Raw genomic sequence first — 25,371 nt, forward strand, 5'->3', positions numbered from 1 at the left:
CAGAGTCAGAGCGGGGGTCTCAGACGTCGGAGACATGGTGCTCTGCACCCGAGCTTTGGCAGTTCTTAGGGCCACTAACAGGCACTGCATCAAATTTCCAGTCACATCGCAGTGATGCGTTGGCTTTTCAAATGCGCAGCAAGCTTGCGGCAGAAAGAAAGGCACTGGAAAGGCTATGCATGGATTTTCAAGTCTTGAAGCAGCAGAACCAACTCCGAGGGCCCAGAATTAGCACCACTTAGCAGGTCAGTACTCCCAGAAGTGGAGTTAAGGGTGGTTGCAGATGAAGTCTTTGATGGCCCTGAGACTCCCAACAGGAGGCAAGCACACATATATCCTTGGAGACCCTGGGAAAGGCAGGATACAAGAAAACCAATTCCATTTCTTTCACTCCTCACAGACAGAAGCAGCACCTACAAGCCAACCTAGCAAAGCAAGAAACAGTAAAGGAGCAGTACTCCTCATGACAACTATTCAGCTCTTCTTCTTGTCAGAGTCCTCCGTCCAAAAGTGCTATAAAAGTCTGGGGTTACAGGTCCAATACTTATACCCCTTTTGGCCTTTGAAGTAGGCGTACTTCAAAGGATAGTCTTTGTAGTACACAAATCCTGCCTTGGCCTGTCCTGACTCCAGACACACCCCATTGGGGTGGAGACAGCATTCTGAGAGGGCAGGCACAGCCCTATTCAGGTGTCAGTGACAACTCCTCCCGCCACTCTATCTCAGGAAGGACCACTGGGCACACCTTAGCTCCCTTTGTGTGACTGTCTAGAGTGAATGCACAAACAGCCCCTGTCAGTCTAAATCAGATGTCAATTGCACAGGCAGGTAGAGGCACAGGATGGTAAAGCAAGAAAATGCCCACTTTCTAAAAGCGGCATTTTCAAACACACAATTTAAAAATCCAACTTCACTAAAAGATGTATTTTTAAATCCTGAGTTCAGCTGCAATGATAACCTATGGGAGAGATAGCCCTTGCAATAGTGAAAAACTAAATTGGTAGTATTTCACTATCAGGACATACAAAACACACCAGCACAAGTCCCACATTTCACATACACTGAACACTGCCATAGGGCTACCTTGGGCCTACCTTAAGTGTGCCTTACATATAGACAAAGAGAAGGTTTGAGGCCTGGAAAGTGGGCGCACTTGCCACTCAGTACTGCAGGTCGACTAGTGGCATTTGATTTTTTGGCTCTGGGCACACACAGGGGGATATTCTGAAGAACGCGTGTTTACTACCGCAAAAGTAGCTTAACGCAACTCTTCACAGTCTATCGTGGGAAAATAACACCTTGGTAACGTGGTATTCCCAAGCCAGGGGTACCATGCGATAGGCTCATGATAACGCGTCAAATGTCCGCGCTAAAATCAACGCGACTCCGCAAAAATGCGAAACACCAATGCGAAAAAAGCTGCGATGCCCCAAATTGCGATACAAAATTCAGCAACAACCAGCCACAGGCCTGCAATTCCCACGCGTCATGCAGGGGAAATGTACTATAAAAGCAAAAAAAAAAACACACCAATACCAAATCAAACTGCGTAGCACCATGGATGCACCCAGACCGAGTGCAGAGGACAACCCGAACCCCACAAGCCCGACAGAGGACCAGCCAGGAACCCCGAGGTCGGGGAAGGGCAAGGAGAAGAGGAAGAGAAAGACAGGGTTCAGTCCGCAGGAAGACCGGATCATCGTCACGGAGGTGATAGAACACTACCAACAACTGTTCGTCACCTCCACTGCGTCATTTGCAACACAAACGGAAACATGGCAGTGCATCGTCACCAACGTGAATGCAGTCAGAGTATCGAGGAGGTTAATGGAGAAGGTCAAGAGGCGCTGGCATGAAGTGAACAGCCAAACCAAGGAGAAACTCGCTGCCAACAGGAAGACAGCAAGGGCGACTGGAGGTGGGAGTCCTGCACCACAGGAGGAGCTGGATGAGCTGGAGGAAATGGTTGCCACAGTCATCATTGTGGAGACGGTGGCAGGAGTTGGGGGCCTGGACACGGCTCGATATGACCTGACCCAACTGCAACAGGCTGAGTAATGACCAGGGACTGGCGGGACGGAAGGAGATGGGCACAATGGCACACATGCACAATAATGAGCAGCACACTGCACAGCCCCAATGAGTGTGGAACATATCCCTGATACCCTTGGCACACTGCAGCACACAGAAACTCCAAGTAAGCCCCCGTCCACAATGTGCAAAAATGGGCCCCCCTCCATATCACCAATTTCCCAACCTACCAATGCACATGTGCTGAATCCAGAAAAGCAGCGGCTCTGTGAGCCACAGAGACAATGCAAGTGACTCTGCATGACAGATAGCATGGCTGCAGTCAAAATACATGACATGGTGCACGAGACGACTTTGAGGTGGCTGAGCGTGGACCACATCCGTAAAGGAGCAGGTCACACTCTGACACATCCACGTGCAACTACAACCCATGACTTCAAAAACACATCTGCAGACAAACAATGCACAAGAGTACAAAATCCGTCCTAGAGCACAAATGACCCAAGACGCAAACATCCCAGCACCCAAAAAGCACACAAGTCAAAAGCACACCGACTCAAAGGGATAAGGGGCCACAAAATCAGAGCTGCAGGGGAGACTCACCACCAATGAAGCACACAACAGGTGCTGTCCGTGCGTAGTAACTGGCAAATCAAATCTGGCATTGCATAACACTATGAGATGATAATTGTGAGAAGTTGGCCTGATATATGCTGTCCACTAGTTATAGTGGGCACCTTGTATCAGTCCACACAACCCCTTTTAGTTGATAGGTTAAAGACAGCCTTTTTTTAAAGCTATCCTAGTGGGAGCTATGGAGAGCAGCCTTCAGGCTAAGTCTTGAAGGAATGTAAAGCAGCTTGTTTTACCAGTCTATAATCTCTTGAATGGCCAAATGAAAGGACAACCATACCAGGTTAAAATATATGTATTTAAGATAAAACACACCCCTCTAGTCTCTTTATGAGACTGGAGTTCGAAGTACTTAAGTTACAAGTCACTATTCAACAGTATTAGCACAAATACACGTTTGGGCCCTAGGGGCGTACCAAACCATATACCAATAAAGTGGTATAAGAAACTCGACTGAACTAGACACCTGTAGAAGTGCTTGGACCACAAGGAACCACCCAAGGTAGTGACACAGGGGACCCACGGGGGACACGTGCAGTGTGAGAACACAGCCGCGAATCGCCGTTAACTTCTATGAGGAAAGTCGCGGTTGGAAATTTAGAGTTTAAGGACACTTAGAGGATGACTACAAGCGAACCCTTTTGGACCAGAGGGCAGCAAAGTTGTGTGGCATCCAGCACTGCAGGAGATTGGAGACACTTTGTAGTACTAGACAGGCTCCACTCGGGGACAAACCTCTTCCCACCTTGTCCAGCCTGGCAGGTGGGAAAATTAGTTATTCAGGTGGCGTACACATCCAAAAAAGGTCTGTACAGCCAAGGAAGTGTTCTACCATGTTGGAAGACCCCAAATTAGAGGACTCTGGGTAGAAAGGTAACTTATACCCACAGGATGTTGTCACCTCAGGGTGCGGGTTAGCCGCAAGGACCAGTATTTAATTTGGCCACCATCTTTCATGCCTTTAACGCCCCCTAAACTAGGATTTAAGGGGCTATCCTGACACCAGAACCTCAGATATGACTTTGAATATGAGAGGAGGCACAAAGAAGATCCTGTCACTGACAACAGGACCGTGGACTCTGTTGCAGTGTGAAGATAGGACACTGCCTTGATGAGACCTTACACTGGAACCATGTGTTTGTCATGTGTCTGTGGCAAAAGCTCGTACCTCCCAGCAAGAAGGACTCCAGTGAACACCAGAAACCAAAGCAGACTCCCTTGGATTGGTGTGACCAGTCCCTCAAATTGCAGGGAAATCGATGTGCTGCGTGACAAGAATTGCGACCTGATAGGCCTTTCAAGGGTGAGCCACTAGAGAAGAAGTGTCCTGCAAGCCAGGAGTGGTAGCTAAGCTTTCATGAAGTTTCAAGCCGCATTTGACTCCTGTCGGCCTCCAGAGGCCAAAGTAAATATTGACTTAATTTGCTGCAATTAAGGCATGATGATTGCCAGTCAGGTGATCGATGACGCCTTGAGTGACAAATCACCCGGATAGCAACTCACAGCAACAGCAACCGACATCAGCAACAACCCCGCTGTTGTGGTCCTGCATCCTGAAGTTGGTTTTGTTGAGTGTGTAGCAAAGCATCTTTGGCGCAACATACCCTGGTGATTGACAGCTACCAGCTACCGCTGCAACCCGGAGCCGCTGTGCATGGTAGAAGAAATCCAGCTGCTGAAGCCAAGTCCTAGGTCCCGAAAGGCCCCTACTCTCCGTAGGTGGTGTGGAACTCCATCTCCAAGTGTGGCTTTGTCAAGTGCTGCAAGTTTGACTGCTTCTGTGGATCCAGTTCAGTACCAAGGACATCTAAGTTACTGCTGCACTTTGATTCCCTGGGTAAGGTAACAAAGTAAAGACTGTTGGAACTTGGCTTAAGGATCCGCATGCCCTTATCCACAAGAGGGTTAGTTTGAAGTCACACTGCAAGTGACCGAGTGTCACCTATGTATTCCCCCATTCATTTCAATGGGACCAGTTTGACAGAAGTGATGCATCTATTTTTGAACAAGTTAAAAATCCACAACTCCCCCAGGGTCACAATGACCATTTAGGACTGGGAGGTCACACATTTGGTCTGTGCAATCATTGTGTGATCTGTGTTCCAGTTATACATGTACGACATCATGGTAGATTTTAGCTGTCACTGGATGAGGTCTTGTGCAGCACATCTTCTGAACTCAGTTATTTAACCTGTCGCTTATATGTGAATATGATAGAAGAAGAGGCAAGCAGACATTCAACATTTGGCTAGGATCACACATTGTGGTAAAGTGTAGAAGCTTGGATCGTTGCCTCCTACACTGGATTTACCCTGTGCAGTTCAGCCTCCAGATGTATATATTTTACTTCCTCTACATCCACATTAGCAGCCCATAACCCCTCCTCAAACACAACTAGCATCAGTGTGACCCTCATCCACAATAATTTCCATACATCTTGGGCCCTGGGATTACGCTTGAGAGTTTTCATGTCATGAACTTACAATCCAGTTGTGGCTACTCCACTTCATATGGCACAATATAGTCTAATATGTATGTACTGCACTTCCTTGCCGTACACTTAGAGTCATCCTTTCACTAGCCAACATGGTGTGATATGGTATGCTGTAATGTGCCATAGGTGGGCATATTGAGATGAAGGACAACATTGATGGTAGACACACATTTCATACTTTAGACATTAAATCCACATTTTATGAGCATCATTCTTGGGTTTACTTACCAGGGTCCCCCATACGCCCAGTGTATGGTTCCTGACCAGCTGTCATAGCCGACATTGTATCAGATGTCACTGTGGGGACTGGATTCCTGGTAACGTCATTGGGCCTAGAAAAATAAGTGGGTTTGTCAGTTATCATTCCAGTTGCCACAGGTGATGCACTAGATTTCTGAGATTAGTTCACAGGTCTGGCACAGTTGATGGGCTAAATGTAATATGTCCATGGGTTTTCTGCTAACAATGTAGGCTTTTGGACCCTCACCTGGCCAAATTTCTTTACCAGTTTGTGATAGTGGAATGGATTGCTGTGGCTCATGTTGTTGGCTCCCAGCAGATGCAGGAACCTCTGCTTCTGTGGATGACTATACTCTGGTTGGATGTGGCAACAGAGGAGAACAGAGAAAAGCCAGCAATCAAATGTACATGGTCAATGTGTCACAAATGGCATCACTGCATCTACATGCTTACAGTAATGCTAAGTGCAATGGGCACTCTGTCTATTGCCAGCGTTAAGTTAATACACCAGCAAGGCTGGGCCCCTGTTTGGGACTGAGGAATAGAGATTTGCCATTGCCATTTCCATCACAAAGGAATCTGGGACGTTTAGTACATTGTATGAAAGGAGACACATGAGGCTCTGACTCGCCATCCTTTTTACACAAACTTGTAACAATTTTCATAGTGACAATTTTGGCGCAACAAAGACAGATATTTCATATCATTGTTATTGTTAGCAAATTTACCTGGCAACAAATTGCGGACATCACTTACAGGCAGCCTATGGAGCATGTGTGGGTGCATGGTGTTGAGGACATCCTCCTCTAGCAGGGTGAGATGGATATGAGGTCCAGATTGTAAACCAGGGAGAAGTCTGGCCACCTCTATCCTGGCATACTTCTCCTTCACCTGCCTCCGCTTGACCTGTCAATTCTTCTTAATGTCAATTACAGTGTGGGCATCTTCCCCCAACACTGTGACTGCAGTGGCTAAATGCTGCCATTGGGCGGCCTTCAGTGTGCCACTGGTGGTGTAGGGAGGAGACCATGGAGCCTTTTGTGGTGCCTAACAGTGAACTCCATGATCATGGTGGTCTCCTCCTGAGTACAGTGTTTCTTCCTCCTCTGGAGTAGCAGTTTTTGAGGCAAGGCGCAGGGCAGGCATGCACTCTGTGTGGCCATACCTAGGCCTTGTTTGTGTGCTACTTTTATTTGCATTGTAGTGCAGGTCTTGCAGGTGGTGTCAATTGACTGCAGATGTAGGTGATTACACTTCATCCAGGCCGGACTAGGGATTCCACCTCAACTGTGGCGATTCTGCCCTGACTGTTGAGATTCCGGTGCGGAGATTCTGCCCTGGCTGCAGACGTTAAGATACGACTCATAAATGACCATTGTGAATACCAAAAGTCGTAAAGTTCGACTTTTGTCTCAGATTGCCTTTGTGAATGTTGCCCTATATTTATTATTAACAATATAGCTTTAATAAAACAATAACTGAAAAGTATACAAATCTGATATTTAATTCCACCATATTTTGGAAAACAACTTTTTAAATGTTGATATTGTTGTAAAACCTTATAAAATTACACTTGCTATACCCTAGTTTGATACTTTGTTGTCACAATATTTTGACCACGAATATTAAGAAACAAAATTATTTTAAAGTTGATATTTAGGATCTGCACCCTGAGTAGAGACATCAGTAACAGGTGCATTTTAGATAAGAATGCCTCCAAACATGAAAAGGTAGTCAGTCTGAGTTTCAGAAATGCCACATCATCCCTCGACAGGAAATAAGTTGAAATCCCTAGCTAAATGACTGAGCAGACAATAATCATTGTTGCTATTTAAGTTGGTAATGAATGCAGAGGACTTTCTTTTGAGTGGTGAAAGAAAAGACCTGTTAAACTCTGACAAAAATGAATGATGTAGCAGTGCCAATATCACAAATGTAAATACCTGGAATGTCCAATATGTAAAGCGCTCTGATACCTCCGGGTCTAGCCAGCGCTATATAAAACTCTTCAAATAAATAAAATAAAATTCAGATTTAATTACAACTAGTGACGTTCATATTTATTTATGTTTGGCACATAGCTATGCCTCTTTTTAATCGAATACATATCATGAGTTGTCAAGCGTGTATAGATTTTGTGATATACAATTATTATAATCAGCGATTGTTAAATAAAATCAAAGTATGAGAGATGTATTTTTCTCCTCTAAAATCATGTTTAAATCCTATCATTGGAGAAAGGTATTCATCCTGGTGTACAGGACATTATTCTTATTGACACCAATTGATCAGCAGTTAATCGATAAAGTTTAGAATATATTCCCTACATTTTTCATTCAGGCTGTCTGCTGGAGTCCCATGATTGTGATAATTGTGATAATTGCTAGCTGGTTCGGGGTTAAACATCCAAATAGGTAAAACAGTGGAAAGCATAGAATCACTCTTAAGTAGATGCTTCATCCAGAGATAACATTACAAAATTGACAAGTTCAACATAGTATCTAATTTATTCAAAACTATGCACCGCTACATTTAAATAACATTTTTATTTAAACCTCACCTAAAATCTACCTAGCATAAGCCAAATTTTGAATTCATGATAGAATACGTTTTAGCTCTTGGTATGAAATGAAAATTCTACTATGATCGGTAATACTTACATTTTGGTGTAAACAGATCTCAAATGTGTTAACATAGTCCATATCACAGTAATACTCAACCTTGTACTACTTCCAACAAACAGTGATTTAATGAGTTTGTTCATAAAGTACACTTGTTCGTCCATATAAATATATTTTGTCGCAATGAGATGTCACATGTGTTGACGCTGTCCAAATCACAGTAATCCTTAGGAATTATATTACTCTTTAATGGAATAATGCAATTTCAGTCACATTAAAATCCACGGTGGTTAATGTTAGAATCACTTTCTCAAATCATAACACTTTTCAATGCTTGTTTTCAAGTGAAATCTCATTACCATAACTTGTCAGAATATACATTGCACTCACTTTAGCAGCTAGAAACGTTTGAACTCCAAAGGGTCTTGCAAACATTTCTGTTAAAAACAGAGCACAAGATATCACTCCCTTTCAAATTTTCGGACTCCAAGATGACCAAAGAAACCAACCTGATAAAAACAAGCATTTGCATTGCAATAGGTCTCACATTTGTAAGACTTAGAGCTATTGGCATTGTAAATGAAAATGTCTTATTTATGTGCTTTATGTGGGTTGTATTGGAAATTTTAGTAGTGCAATTGTGCGGGGTGGAATTGTGTGGGGTGTATTTCTGTCATGAAATTATGTGGCATAGAGGTAAATGACTTTGACATCTCTCCGAATGGGGTGCGGAAGCGAAGAAAGACAAATTAAGTATATTTGAAAAGGGGAATTGGTGCAGCTGCCTCAGGTGTGTGGGCACCATTAAAGAATGCTGCGCTTTAAGAAAAGTTCTGAACCAACATTATATAAGTGGAAATGTGTCAATTTAACTAAGTCAGGGGCAGATTTACAAGCCCCTTGCGCCACTTTTGCGTCACTTTTCCCATGTTAAAAGTGACGCAAAAGTGGCGCAAGGGGCTTGTAAATCTGCCCCTAAGTCTTTAAGTGTTAGTTCTAGGTAAATCAAGTTTTTAATTAGGAATAAACTGCTGAGTTTAGTTTTATATTTTACAGAAATGTGAGATAAAAATTGTTGCACTTTTTACCTTAGTGCACGTTTAATTCTGCTTACAACCCGTATGAATCATCACAATGTGCTAAACATGCTACACACACTAAGAGGATGTCACCAGGCGAGTCGATAAAACTGCATAACCTGGCGCTTGCTGTTTGTTAGAGGAAAATGTATAATCATCATAATTTTTGGACATACCAGACCTTAACAAAAAAGCACAGTAATAGCTGCAGAGGAGGAAATGGATTATCCAACATTTTATCGCGTTTTCGTTTCGTTTTCACATACTCATCTGTGAAGTCTGCAATAATGAGTTTTAGCCATGACACCTGAAGTCACACAATATATTCACACTATTTATGCGCAATGGTCACATTTAAAAATAAAAGGGGCATATTATCAAGGACGGCGTTAACAATTATCGCCGCTTTAGCGACAGAAAACTGCAGCTAAAGCGGCAATAATGGGCTTGATAATATGCCCTTGAGAATTCCAATAGAAGCCCATGTTCTGGTGTCAACATGGGCTTCTATGGCAATTCTCAAGGGCATATTATCAATGCCCATTATTGCCGCTTTAGCGCCAGTTTCCTGCTGCTAAACCGGCGATAACTTTAACGCCGTGCTGGATAATATGCCCCCCGTTGCTTTGACGATTTCTGCCATGAGCATCTTTTTTTATCTTTTATTTTTGCTGGTAACATGATAAAAAATAAACTCATAAGTAATGCTACCTAGGTTATCACGCTGCTGATTAGTGATGACATATCACCTCCCCTGCTTGTGTTTGTGTTTATAAAACCATTACAATCATTAGCTGGGGATGAACATGTCTGGAGGAAAGGAGATCACAACCTTAAGATTAAAGGATACACTTTAAAATATATGGGATGGGTTGCCAAGCTTGCCTAGCAATAAATATGTGGCCTGGTACTCTTTATTTGACGTTTATGACTAAGGCTCACATTTATTTTCCAGGAGGGAAACTCACTCTGGTAAAGACTATCGTCTCCCATACAGCAAATACTCTGAATGAATATGGAAAATGATAAACTAAGTTCTCTGTTACTTATATTTTAAGAAGTGCAGACACAAGTACCGTGTAGCACTGGAGGACTGCATGTTCAGAGTCATCCTGGCAAGAATGACACGCAGGACACTGGTCATGGCAGGCCCCATAATGAATGGCAACGCCAGAAAAGCTAGCGCCCCACTGTATCCATTGTGTGGTGCGCAGTGTAAAAACAAAAGCAAGGAGCGGGCACTATATTAAAAGAATAAAGCGTAGAGTACCGCGGTACAGCAATTGCAACAATGAAGAGGGAGTCCCCGTGGCAGCAAAGACAAGCAGGATTCTGGCAGGTTCCCATTGAACGCCACCCTGCTATTAATGAATGGCTGGGCGAGCAACTCCCACGCCCTGCTGTATCTAGGACACTGGACGCTGGCGGGCTCCAACAATGAATGGCAGAATGAGCAAAGCTTGCGCCCTGTTGTATTCACTGTATGGAGCGCTCTGTAACAACAAAAGCAAGGAGCTGTCTGTGTGGCGCACCCTGTAAAAACAAAAGCAAGGAGTGGCCACCATATTATAACAATAAAGCGTGGCATATTGTTATAGCAATTAGAAAAAATAGAGTCACCTTGGCAGCAAAGACAAGCAGGACAGTTGATGCTGGTGGGCTCACATTGAAGGCCACCCCGCTGTTATGGCAGCTTGCTGTATCTCCTGTCTGGCGTGCCGTGTAAATTAAAAGCAAGGTGCGGCCACCATATTAAAAGAATAAAGCATGGTGTCCCACGGTACAGCAATTAGAAAAAATAGTTCGCCCCAGAAAACAAAAAAAATGGCTTTAAAAAAACAGTTCTGCCCAGACACATAAAGAAAAGAAGCAGAAAGATATTGTATTTAGGCGGTGCTCTTCTAAAGAAAAATGAAGGTGAGGTATCGCTCCATAAACCAATTTAGGAAGCAGCAAAAAAGAGTGATTTAGCATTGATCCAATGGGAAGGCAGGAGCAAAGTCCTATATTGAATACAGCAGGTCTTCCAGACAGCACAGGCACACTGCTTCGGCTCGGCCTAATGATGCACTTCGCTTCTTATAAAAATACACTTGCATTCCTTTAATATGTGCGCTGAACATTTCATTAGTGTGTGTTTGTATAGGCAACCTAGATGTGCCTGTTTAACAATATTTTGAACAATTGTACCATATATTCTTTAACTAAGAGAAACCGATTATACCTCTTGCTCCATGGTGAAAAAATCCACAATTTCTAGGTGGCATGGGACCTTATCATTAAGATTTTTGGGCCGATTATGATGTTGTTCAGAAACTCTTCCGAGCAAATCAGTTTCAGAATCATTTCTTACTCACTCAGGTTCTGTGAGTCTGTTGGGCAGACCGAATCAGAACGAAGGTCTGAATCGGTCATCATAATCGCTCATTTGGAAACCTTGTCCATAGAGCTGCACAAATCGGCTCTAAACAACTCGGGCTATCCGAATGCCATTTGGAACTGATTCAGACAGCCCAAACAATTTCTTTGCATCGTAATCGGTCGTCCGGAAATGTGTCTGATTCGGTTGAAAACATAGGTTCCAAATTGGATTCCCCGAATCCGAATCCCGTTCGGAGCCTTTCCTTTCGGGGGTTGGACTGATCTATACACAACCAGGCAGTGGCCGAAGGGCTGGTCTGACAGGTCAGTGTGTAGGCTGGCTTTTTGGCTGTTTGTGGGGTCTGTTTTATGGTCTGGTGGCCAGTTTTTGCTGTTAATTCCCCTGATATTACCACAGACATTGTCTACGGCAAGCACATGTAGTCTTCCACACCTTATACACCATGTCTTTCTACATAAGCCACTTTATTAGATATCTGATTTGCGAATGGTGGTTGAGGTTGGACTTTTAATTCGATGTCCGGGCCCATGTTCTATTCCAGTCTGCCTCTGAATATAGCTAGGTCTATAATTTCAGCTAAGATCTGGAAGGCACTGTAGCCCAGCTCTAGAAATTCTGTGGCCCGGCATAGAGAAAATTGAAGTTTTCGGTTATATGAAAAAAATTGCATCTCCCATTTTCTTGTTTCGGATCATCATTCTTCCAGCTGCTCACCAACTCTCACACATTCAGTCCAATATTCTGAGAACTCTCTCACCCCTGTTCTTTGCATGCGACTTGATTGGTTTGTTTGAACCTGCAAGCCTCTTTCTATTTGGCCCGTCACTTAAAGACTGAATCTCCTCTTTGTAGGTCGAGCCGAGTGTCAGCGCGCATACAGTGCTCTGCGAGGCATGCTGTAATACCTCTGTGGGCTATGGCCACACCCATCACTTTCCATTTGTTGTTCGTGTGCCTTTCAAAATAGCTTTCTATTTATTCATGAAACACTTTTTTTGTCCTGCCTTTGAACATGTTTGCACTTTTGTGGGAACTGCCCATCTTAAATGTGCCATGTCGGGTTTATTTCTTCAATGGTCCCGTGCCGTTTCTCGCTTGCCCGCTGCCGCTTATTCCCTGTAAAAAATATGTGATCTTCTCCGAGCGCGAGCGCCACCCACCTGTGTTGCTTTTGCTCCCACCCCTCCCTTGTTCTTACTCTGTCACTTTTCTGGGCGTGTGATGATATTTTTTTTGTTCATCACTTTAAAAAAAGAAACAATAGGAGACACACCCCCATCGACTCTGATCTTCTATTTCCACTGCACATCTCCTATCTCCATGATGTGAGGACATGTGCTCCTCCTCTCTTATTTCCACATCACCCGGCTTCTCTTTATTCACTGCACTGTCCTCTCGTTCTTCCTTCTGGCATGTTTAATGATTCATCCCTCTGCCTTTTAGTTTCGTTCTTACTCTCCCCCTTCCTCTTTAGTTAACTCCAATCACTTTTGATTTTGAAAAGTTCCTTCCTATCCTGTTTCCTCAGTGTGGAGGGGTCCGTTCTGTGTTCATTTTACATTTCACTTTCTGTTTTTATTATTTTCGTTCCACCCGCTGTGCTTGACTTGGTGACTCAAGCCCAGCCTTTGTAGTTCCCAGGGAAAAAGAAAATCAGCTCAACTGAAGTGGGACATTCCTGCTTTGGAGTATGTTCTCAGGGCGAGTCAATAAATCAGCTCTGTCAAAAGCACTGCAGTAGAAAACTTTGTTTGCCAGTTTGTCTGGCATGTTGTAAACTTTTCTTTATGCATTAATACGTGGAGGTATGTGGCTTGTTTTTAATTTTGTGAAGAATGTATGCACACCAGAAAGGTAGACTGAGCCTAGGCTATGTGATTCAGTGTGTCTGACCTCTGTAATCTTGCAGCAAACTCAGTGCAATCCAGTATCTTGTTTTCAGAGGGGAGCTCACCCTCTCATGCTCCAGAGGGATCCCACAAAAAATGCCCTCATGACACATAACAACCACTGCATTCCTCTCTAACTTGATTAGGCAGCTGCTTTTAAAAGACCTTTTTCCCCAGGTAATTCCTTGTCCTGTTTGCATTCAACTTTTTTTCCCCCGTCAGCAAATTGTTTAGCTAGTTTGAGATCTGCAAGGTGGTAGCTAAAGGCAGCACATTGTGTATTTTGTTGCCTTAAAGAGCTAGGTCTCAATCCGTGGATTTTTCGAAATGTACACAATAGTTGTGGTGCGATGGATTATAAAAGAAATACACAATTTCTATCACTAAACCATAATCAAATGTGTAACCAAAAACAATGCCTAGTTTACTAAGTTATATAAGAGATTTTCGCACATCCCATCCATGTTAGGCCTTACACTGTATGAAGCATGCCTGAAGGGCTGGGACTGATCAGTGCTAATTGAACTTTATGATGTACTTTGCATTCTTTTTTTCCACCCTTTCCCACAGTCTAGGCCCGGGGCGCTTTTAGATTCCTATTTTGGAATCACATTAGGCCACCCTGAAGAACAGAGCAGCAAAGAAGCAATGCGATATATCCAGTTTAAAACAGAGAATTTTTTTTAGAGTGTCGCTGTCGGCTCACCTTCATAAGATTCTGGACACAATGAAAGTGTACTGTACTGTACTGTAACTGGTTCTTATGTAAAGCACACACAGACTTTCAGATCTAGTTCATGCAATATAAAACTGCAAAAACATTTGACTAAAATGACAACTTAGTCATTAAAGTGCCCAAAATTAAAAACATATTAAATTTGTTAACAAGCAAGACTATAGGAATTGTGACTCTGGCATGGCCCCACGCTACAAGTGACCAACCTTCCCCTGCACCCCTAGTATTTTGGTTCTGTAATGTCTCCAAAAATGATCATACTAAATGGTAGCATGCACTATATATTGGAAACCTTAAATGGTCAGTTCCCAGTCACTGATTTTCATTCTGCAGATGTGCAAAAATTATTTGATGGAACAATTAAATAATTAACCAATTTCCAACACAGTTTCAAATGAGCTAAAGGGGCAGTTTCCAAGCACTAAATGTAGGGACAACAAATGAAAAATAATTTTAGCTGGGACTCTTACTTCGGGTGTCTTTTCGAATGATCACTTCACTTGCAGCCCAATGGGTTAGTAAACAACTTTCCAATTTCAGACACTTTATCCATGATGCTACCCTTCCCCATTGTGCACACTAAATTTATACCTCAAAAGTGCAAGCATTCAGCCACTCAACCCTATATAATAAAATATTCCATCTCTAGCACCCTTTGGACATCACTGTATAATACTTACATTAGTGATTTAGGACCTCCCAAATGTTTTAGCTGCTCTGGGTAACCCAGCCTTCCCCGCACCACTAATCACCAAGTTGCTTTTATCCCATTTGTTTTTTTCATCACCAAAAAGGCAAAGCTATCCACACAGTTCCAAGCCACATAATTCAGCACCACACATTTCCAATTCACTCCACTTAATTCACACCAAATCACATAATTCAACGCAACAACACAATTACACAACACAAAACATACATCCAATCCACAACACAAATTTCCACATCATGCCACAAAATTAAACAGCACATTACATAACTAAACTACACTACATACCACTCCACAACATAAAATACCATTCCACATAAATACCCTCCATAACACACATTCCCATTCCACATAATTCCAGAACACTCAATACCACGCAATTACTATCCACATATTTTCACTGCATACTATGCCACATAATTCCATTACACAAATCCACTCCACGCAATTCCAAAAACGAACAATTCCAATGTAACCCACATATGTCCACTACACACCAAATACATACACTCCACTCCAAAACACATAGCTAAAAGACATTGGGGCTGATTCACAAAGGTAATCTGAAACAAAAGTCTAACTTTAAAACTTTTGGGATTCACAGACATCATTTACGAGTTCTATCTTTATGTCCGCAGTCGGGCTGGAATCTCCACACCCAGGCTGTTCTCTCCGCAGACAGTCCATGCTCTCCGGCTCTGGCTAAACTCTCCGGCTCGAGCCGGATGAAGTGTAGTCAGTGGGCCAGAATGCAATTTTTCCAAAAAGGATCATTAGGAACATGTGATAAATGGTGGAGGAGGTCATGAAAATCAGTTTGGGCAGGGAAAAGGGCGTATTCTGACACTGCATAATATCCCAGAAAAGTTTGCTCAATTGCATCATGGTACATCCAGTGCAAAATGTGCGCTTCCCTTAGTGTTAACAGTAGTGTCAAACCTACAGGCAACACTAAGGGGAGCGCTCTTAGTGTTGCCTGTAGTGTTGACAGTACGGTCAACACTGAGATGAGGGCAAATTGCACCATGATGCAAAGCAGCAAACCTTTCTGGGTTATGATGTAGTGTATGGCCACACCCCTTTCCCTGCTCAAACTATTATTATGACCTCTCTACCATTTATTACACGTTCCTAAAGTTCCTTTTTGTAAGAATTGCATTCCAGCCCATTGATTACACTTCATCCGGCCAGAGCCAGAGAGTACGGCCCAGGTGCGGAGAGTACAGCTCAGGTGCGGAGAGAGTCTGGCCCGACTGCGGACGTAAAGATACGACTAGTAAATGACCTCTGTGAATACCAAAAGTCGTAAATGACTTCTGTGAATATCAAAAATCGTAAAGTTACACTTTTGTCTCAGATTCCCTTTGAGAATCGGCCCGATTGTCATTTACAACGCTAATACCTCTAACTCTCACAAATGCAAGACCAATTTTCAGTGCAAATATTTGTTTTGCTCGAGTGTCTAGTGATGCATTACTTGTGTCCACAGCTACAATGTTCCAATGCCTCACGTGCCAAGGCTTTGTGTAATGGCTGATGGATAATGTGGACTAGCCTATGTAATGTTAGCAAGACTAATGGATACAATCTGATAACTACAATGGAAGCTGCAAAAATGTGCTATGTCCAAAAGCCTGATGTCTGTCTCTCATCATCCCTAATACTTATATGGCTCCAAAGAAGGGTAATTTTGACATAAGCTTCTAACCTGACTAGTGCAGTAACGCTGATTGCATGTTTAATCTTCCGGAGGTGCTTTTGCACCAACCTCCAGAGTTAACTTGCTGTCTGTGTCATGTGTCAGGCACCCATTGGCATCTAGTGTTTGTTCTCTGTTGGAAATTGATCCAAAGTATACCATGTGTTTGTGTGCCTCTGTACAGCAACTCATAAAAACTGCCCAGCGCTAAGAGGAGAGTCTAAGATAGCTTCTGTTTGTTATGTATGTCGCCTTGATGACAGGCCATCTCTATATGGCATTTTATTTTTCCCTTGAGGAAAGAGACTACTCTTCTTTCAGCCAAATGAAAACAACAACGAAGTGTGTTCGTGTATAACTACATTTTATCCATGCAATTTTCCGATGAAGTGAACTGCAATATCCATCTTTACAGTGCTTACAGAACTGTGATTCCAGAATAAAGCACTTAAGAATAAAATACCTCTCACTCAGTACAGTTATTTCTACCTCTACGAGTCTGAATATTAATGACATCTGTACTGTACATGTCTGTGCTGCAAGTTTTCATTGTAAAAAGAAAAAGGCATCACTAGGATTTTTCTATTACAAACATGACACTATAATTGTCTTCCTTCACTGACGCATTAGTGAGTTTTTGGATATAATATAAATGCAAATATCCATCTTGGGACGTAAATGCATGTTTTAAACTTATCCAAATGAGTATGCCATAATTTAATATTGCCTGCTTAGCCGTATTATTTCATAAAAATAAATTATTATAAATAAAACAGAAATGTCTCTCCCAGTCCCCTTATCAATGAAATATCAATCAACTAAAATCTTTTACAACTTCGTAGCCAAGCGACCATCTAATAAAAGGGAATTACTTTTTTAGCATGTCAGTACTTCCAACTACCAGTAAATAGCTAGTTATATATATTATATGGACAAGATTTCTTATCATAACCAAATTTATGTAGGATTGAGAAGCTATTTAAGTGAATTCCCATGAGACATTTTAGAGAAAGTAGGCCCCACACTCTGATAGTTAAGAAGGAGAACGAAACTTTCTCTCAAATGAAGTGAACTGGCAGAGTCGATCAGGTTTCCTGGGTTGCAACAACTCAAGGTCCATCTCCCATGGGAAGTGAGACGAAATGGCTGTTTTAATGTTTGATATTTGCAGGGCATTCTGAGTAAGAAGAATTGATTGAATCCATGTAAGTCATGTTTTGTGTGATTTCCATGGGTCTCTAGTTTTTTTTATTGGCTGGGCTTCTTAGATATTCACAGGTACTAACCAAGTCCAAACTAAAAGTTTTGCTTCCACCCGGATATGAAGTTCTTGGTACCCACACAATAGCACAGAACCCAAGACCCCTTTGGGGACACAATCACTCAATGGACAGTAAATACCACTGTTGTGTTGTTATGTTATGCTATGATTATTTGTATAGTGCACAATTAACCTGGGAGGGTATCTTGGCGCTGAAGCAGGAGCTGTATGGACCATGCAAGGGTTTGGGCTAGGTGGAGAGAAAAGCATTCATTTTTTTGTGGAATTCAAGAACTGAGGAGGAGGCTTTGATGTGCAGGTGCGTGCCATACCGCGCGTTAGGAGCAATGCAGCGGAAGGCATGACCTCCACATCTGGTTCTGCGTATGGAGGGATGTGTGCTGGTAGGTGTCTGGATGAGAGGGGATGCCTGGATTTTTCTATAGTCCTCATATCACCAATAAGCATCTGCGGGTCTTATGAAGCTGATGTTACGATCTGGGGGCCACCCGACTTACCGCGCTCGCTTAGGTAGCCCGACCGGTCCCGTTTGTAAGGGAACTTGGTATAATCATAGTACCAGCTAAATTAGTCTTAAGTTACGACCCCAACTCATAAGTGGGTGCCAGATGTTTATAGGCTTATCCTCTGCTCCTTCATAATCCAGGCGGGCCATAGCGAAAGTGGCTTCAAGCCAGTCCTCACTTTTCGGTGGTAAGGGGTCTTTCCACTTCTTACATACCTCTCTCCGTGCTAGCAGTACCAAATAAAGTAATAACCCTCTATGAGACTGTGATGCTGACTGACAAAATAAACCATCATCCCCGAAGAAGACTAGTGACAAATTAACATCAATGTTAGACTTAAAAATATCTTGAAGAGTGTCACAAATCTCCTTCCAGAAGATTTTTAATTCAGAGCACTCAAAGAAAATGTGAAGGTCATTGGCTATTGGTCATTTGACCCTGGTCGTGGACCAGGGTCAAAACGGGCTCGATAATTCTCGCCTCGGTACCTACTCTAACCAGGAACACACTCGGCAACTCTGGGCATTAAGCTTGCCTCATCTCTACAACGGCCCCCCACAGACGCTGGGGATGCCTGATTCACCTTGGAGATACCCAGAAAGGGACCATCTCACAGGGATAGCCAGGACGGGTTCCCCAGCGGTCTATAGCGCCGGGACACCTCCTCGTGAGGTAGCTGTTCGCGCTTTACAAATATCAGTATTATTATTATTATAGGCATCAAACATCTTGGGCATTTTGGTGTTGAAGTTGGAGCAAACTTGGCTATCTTTGCTGGGGTATAGTAAAGCCTATTAATGACAAAAAATGATTCTTTTTTAAACTAGCAGGTTTGATATATTTATATAGTACCTTCAGGGAGGGCTCAAAAAGGGCATCTATTGATGATTCAAGAGGGGTTTGCTTCCAAGCCGTAGTTAGAGGGGGAATCTCCAGGTCTTCAACTTCTAGTAGATGGTTATACCACACTGATATCTCTTTTTTTATTGAACAAACAGATTGACACAGTCTTTCAATGTCCCTGTTCCCTCTTACTTCCTCTATTTCTGCATCAAACCATGATACTAGCTGTAGATATTTAAATCTAGAAAGACCTATGCCAATCCTAGCTCTCAGGAGATCCCAAGGATGGATCCCCTCAGAATCTGCCAGGTCGGACCAGATTGTTATTCCAGCTCTCTTGATAGGTAGTGCCAAGCTGTCTCTAAGGCAACAAGGTGTTCCGGGTGAGTCCCAGATAGGGGCCAGGTCCGAGTTATACCCTATTCCCCATTTAAGTCTGACTTTATACCATATCTCCAGGGCTACCCTCAGAACCTTCAGGAAAACTCGCTTGAAGTACTTTGGAGCCCCGAGCTTATATAAAAAAGCCTCACCACCTCCACTTCCTTCCGTTCTAGCCATTTCTAATTTCTACCAACAACCTTCCCCAGGCTGACTCCTCTGGTTTCACGAGTAGCATTCGAATAGCTTTAAACTGGAATGCTACCGGGTACCAACTGATATCAGGAAGAGCCAGCCCCCCTTTATGAGTCTGCGTCTCAATTTCTTCCAGGCCAACCAGACCCCCTTGTCCCCCCATATAAAACTCCCAATCTTACTCTGTACTTTACTTATATTCTTGTATGGCAAGGCCAGGGGTATTGTAGTAAATAGGTAGGAGAGCTTCGGGAGAATGATCATCTTTACTCAATTGACTTTCCCATAGATGGTTAAGGGGAGGTTCCTCCATCTTCTAAGGAGACGATCAATTTCTTTGATGGTTCTATTAAGATTGATCTGGGGGATTTTTTCCAGATCTTTGACAATGTAGATACCTAAGTATCTTAACTCTGTGCTAGCTACTCCCCCCCATTGATCTAGGTTCCAGCACATCACCTCTGTCTTTGATGTGTTAACTAAGTAACCTGACAAGGACCCAAATCCTTCCAAAAGCGCCTCCACACGGGGAATAACCACCTCAGGATCATTTGTGTATAATATTAAGACGTCCGCGTAGAGAGCTAACTTACAACTGTAAAGTTGGGACTTAAAGGGGTAGATTGATTCATCTAACCTGATGGCTTGTGCCAGTAGCTCGATATAGATATTAAATAGAAGGGGTGAGATCGGGCATCCCTGCCGGGTCCCCCTCTGGATGTTAAAACTTGAGGTCAATAGACCATTCAGGAGAATTCGAGCAGAGGGTCCCTGATAACAATTCCTCAGGGTTTGGATAAAAATAGGGCCAAATCCCATTACCTCCAGTACTTCCCAAAGGTACACCCAGCATACTCTGTCAAATGCCTTGGCCGCGTCCAAGGCAACTATGGCCAATGGATCAGATCTCTCAATGGCCAGGTCGATGTTACCTATTAACAGTTGTGTCTGTTCCTGGATGTACCTTCCTGCAACAAAGCCCTTCTGGTTGGTGTGAACCAACTTGGGGACCAATTTCGCCAATCTCCCAGCTAGAATGCCCATAAAGATCTTATAATCGGCATTCAGCAGAGAGATTGGGTGATATGAGTCAGCTTTTAAGGGATCCTTGCCTGGTTTTAAAATCAGAACAATTGTAGCCTCCTTCCAAGACTCGGGGACCTTGCCTGCGAGACAATAGACTCAGTTGAAGGTGGAACCCAGTACGGGGATCAGTTCCTCCGCTAGACGTTTATACACTTCATTCGGGAGCGAATCCATGCCTGCGGCCTTTTTTTTCTTACATTTTTTGATTTGCTCAGTTATCTCCTCCAAAGTGAAAGGGGCGTCTAAGTTGTACCTGCTCTCCTCTGAAAGGGAGGGATAGGGATTTAGTCCTCAGCCATGATTGTATGGAGCTAGGGGACGGAGCCAGATCCTCTTTATAAAGATCCGAAAAAGGGAAAGTAGACAGGTTTGTATATCTTCAAGGCTGCTTGATGTCTCCCCGTTGCTGTTAACTATCAATTCGTTAATGTTGTTCTTTGTATGATCAACTCTGGCTTTCCACGCGAGTAAGGCTCCAGCTTTCTACCCATTTTCAAAGTTCTGCATAATATTAGTATGCCATTGATCTCTGCAGTTTGCCTCTAATTTCCCCCTATAATCCTGTCTTGCATCGTCTAGCTCCTTTAAGCCTTGTAATAGACACTCTGGGCACCCGTGACTTGGTCTGTTCCTCTCGTTCTCTAGCTGGCTTATTTTTTCCTCAATTATATTTAGGGCCCTAGCCTCGGCTCTGTTCTTAGAACAAATGAGACCGTGGAGCCTCCCCCTCAAGTTTGCCTTATAGGCGTCCCAGACAAAATCCATAGTTGTGGAGCCCATATTCAGAGAAAACAATTCTGATGAGCAATACTTAACAGCCTGGATGATTTCTGGGCCACGAAGCATGGCTCTATTAAGCGTCCATCTTGTCTGCAACGGCACCCCATTACTATGATATGAAAATTGCACTGAAGCATGATCTGAGAGGTGTCTTGGCCTGACTGAGATCCCCTCCAGGCCATTCAGGGAGGATCTATCCATCAGGATATAGTCGATCCTGGAGGAATTTCTATACTTTATTACTATAAAACGTAAAACCCTGTTGGTCTCCCTTCATGGCCCTCCATACGTCGACCAAATCCAGATCTTGTAACATGTTTAACAAAGCACGACGTACCCTGGGGGTCCAACATAATGGCTCAAATTAGACCTATCTTTTGATGGGTCCAAAAGGACATTAAAGTCACCTCCAATGACAAAGGGGGGAGTTTCCAGAGTCAGTATTGATTGTAGTTTACAAATATAAGTCGGGTCATCTATGTTTGGGCCATAAAACGACACACAGACTACTCCCCCCCCCCCCCCACCCGCTCGGTTTTAATTTTCGCTATAAGGGCATCTGCTTCATCGCCTGATCTTATCTGATGCATATGATTATTCCGCATCATGTGGAGTTGTGCTGGGAACTTCAGCTGCGCCTTAGACCCAATTCTATTCAGCTCCTCCAACCTTTTCCCCAACTCCCACTGTCTTGTTGCAGTCATGTGATAGATGTCTGACCTTATTTGAAAAAAAAGGGTTAGAGGGTTAGAAAAAAAAGGGGTTAGAGCTATTAAAGCTTCTTTATGAACAGAAGACAGAATCTGTTCCTTAACTGAATAAGTTAAGAAATTAACCAGTATCTTTCTCGGCTTTTGTTTGGCGAGGTTCCTTTTGAAGGGGTCACGGTCTCACGCACAAGGTCCACCTCTGGTAGATTTTTTAATACTGTCCCTTTTAATACAGATATAACAAACCCCTTAATGTCAGGCCCCTCCAAGGCTTCTTGCACATTTAAGAGCCGTAGATTATTCAGTCGCGAGTGATTCTCCAGGCGTTCAAGGTCATCTTTCAGTTCCTTATTCTGAGCTGATAGTTTAGCTATTCCCCTGTAGTAGTGCGCATGGTGTCCTTAATTTTAGGGATTTCCAATTCAATTGCCTCTGTTCTTAATGTGACCTCTTCAAGTCTTTTCGCTAGTACTTCACAAGAAAATTGTATTGCTGCCTGGTTTGCCTCGGAGATTAAAAATCTGTTAGTCATCTCCGCTTGATTTGTTTCAGACACGGTAAATCTGTTGGTAATTTCATCTTTCATTGCAAGTAATATATCAGCCATAGAATGCGATATCATGTCAGCTGTAGCTGTTTTATCTGAACCATCCATAGTTGCATTTTCATCTATGAGGTTGGAAGGTGCAGAATTGGGAGCCTTTGATGATTCTACAGGTAAAATGTAATATTCATTGACGGCCAAGGCTGAGTATCTATTCGAAAGACTTACTACTGAATGCGTCTCAACAGGTACTGTATTGAATGTGCACAAGCTATTGGCTACCCTCTCCTTTGGAAGGCACGCAGAGCTGGGAGCCTCCAGGGGGGAGTCCTGACCCAAGTTCTTTGGGGTATCGCCTGCTAAGGCAGCCAGGGTAGAGGATGTGGTGGTGGTAGACATAACTTTGTAATATGTTTTGAGTGAGGGGGTGATTTTAACATTGGAGAGAGACTCCTTCTTACCCCTTCCTCTTCTTTTGCCAATGTTAACCTTCTTGTCCTTAAACTCAGTGCCCTCCTCCGTGGTGCCCCCCTTAAATCTGCCCTGTCTTGTTAGAGCTTTCACTTCAGAGATTACAGGCGAAATGCGTGGAGGGTAGAAGGGTTTATCTATATTAGAAGCGCGGACTGCTCTCACACGAAGAGTATATCTATTTGCTTTGGGTGCAGAGTTATCATTTATCATTACCACAGTACCTCCTATGTTGCCTGGGCTGTGTGTCTCTCCTGTCTCCATACACTTAGTTGATAACTTTGCCTGTGCTGCTTTAATGGTTTTTGGGGAGCTGATCAAATCAGGCTCACAACGAAGCCCAGATGGAGCCCCCAAGAGAGAAAAAAGCTTCTTCCTACCTTTGTTTTCCCCCCCAAGAATGATGTCCTCTGAGGGGGAGCGGAGTGAAAGCCGTCGACTCCCTACCTGGAGGTGAGTGTTTGCTTCTCGAGCACCACAAACCCAGGGGGCCAAGGACTTGCAAGCACTGGTGCAAGCTCTTCCTCCCGCTTTGCCTCCCGCGACCCGGAACAGGAAAAGAGCCGAGTCTCGTCTCCACCGGGTCCGGGCAGCTTCCTTCCAGCGCCAGCCACAATTCGCGCTGCCTGCTCCACTCTCCTCATCGCGGGTGTATGAAAGTCCAGGAGACCCGTAGTCAAAAGGCGCCCACACTGGAAGCATATCCTCAGGTAGGAGCGGGAGGGGGGTATAAAAAAAAAAAAAAATGGTGCTTAATTTAAACTTCACCGAGCGAGAACCATAATACTAAAAAGAATCCCAAGGGGGAGCCGAGCCACGGCCTTTTAGCTGGAGGCCACCATGTTCCTCCTCCCAGGGTGCCTGGATTCTTTTGCGATTTTAGAGGTACATGGTGACAATGTTTTTTTTGTGTTTTTTTTATCCTCATATCACCAGAAAGTGTCTGTAATACTCAATGAGCTGCACCATCAAACTGTCCGCACTGCGGCCACTGCATTCATCCAGGTCCTTGTACAATACCAGACCATCACCTTTGTCGGTGCCATGGTGTAATCATTGGAGTGAGTAGTCAATACCCAAAGAGCTGCACTAATTGAAAAGTCAGTCCAAATTTCTGGGGTAAGGCCCTTTTCCATGCCCTGATCGAATCGCCAGACCTTAACGGCCACCTTAACCCAGTCTTCCACTTTCAGGGGTGGAGGGTCCCTCCATTTCATACAAATTTTTCTTCTAGCAATTAGAAACAGGTAAAAGAAAAACCCTCTATGTGGCTGCCTCAACACCTTGCGGATTTTGTCATCCCCTCCAAAAAGAACAAGCATTATATTCAAGTTGATCTCTCTGCCAAAGATAACTTTTAAAGAGAGTTCTATGCCTCCCAAGTAGTCCCTCAACCTGGGGCATTCAAAGAAGATATGGACATCCTAAGCTTCTAAACAACCACACCTTACACACTGGGGGGAGGATGAGGAGGAAACTTTGCAATTTCAGCTACAGTCCAGTACAGACAGTTAATGGTAAAAAAGCGGTTCCTCTTCAGGTTGGCTGGTTTGATGGTACAGTACAGGAGCCTCAGGGAGTAATCCCAAACCGTTTTAATATCTCCAACATAAAAGGTTACACTCCAGACTGAGTAGGGAGGTGCTAGCTTCTTTTACTCCGACTCCAAAAGCTTCTCACACCACCTTGCAACCTCCTTACTCTTAGGTCTTGACTCTTGGAAAAAGAGCTCCAGCTCCCAGTCACCCCGAATTTCCTTTTTGAGGCACAAACCAGGAGGACAGCTGAATAAACTTAAATCTATACAGGTAATTTCCAGTCTTTGCTTTTAAGACTTCTCATGGATACAGTCCCTCCAATGTCATCAGACCTATCCATGTTGTAATGCCCGCCCTCCTGAGTGGTAAACTTGGACCATCTTTTCTACATTGCGGGGTGCCAGGGGGATCCCAAACTGGAGCCAAGTCTGGATAGTAACCCAGGTCCCACCTTCTCCCGACCTTATACCATAAATTCAAAGCAGGCTTTAATACTTTTAATCAAACTTTCTTGAAGGACC

The sequence above is a fragment of the Triturus cristatus genome, chromosome 2_2 (genome assembly GCF_964204655.1).
Source record: "Triturus cristatus chromosome 2_2, aTriCri1.1, whole genome shotgun sequence".
NCBI classification, from domain to species: domain Eukaryota; kingdom Metazoa; phylum Chordata; class Amphibia; order Caudata; family Salamandridae; genus Triturus; species Triturus cristatus.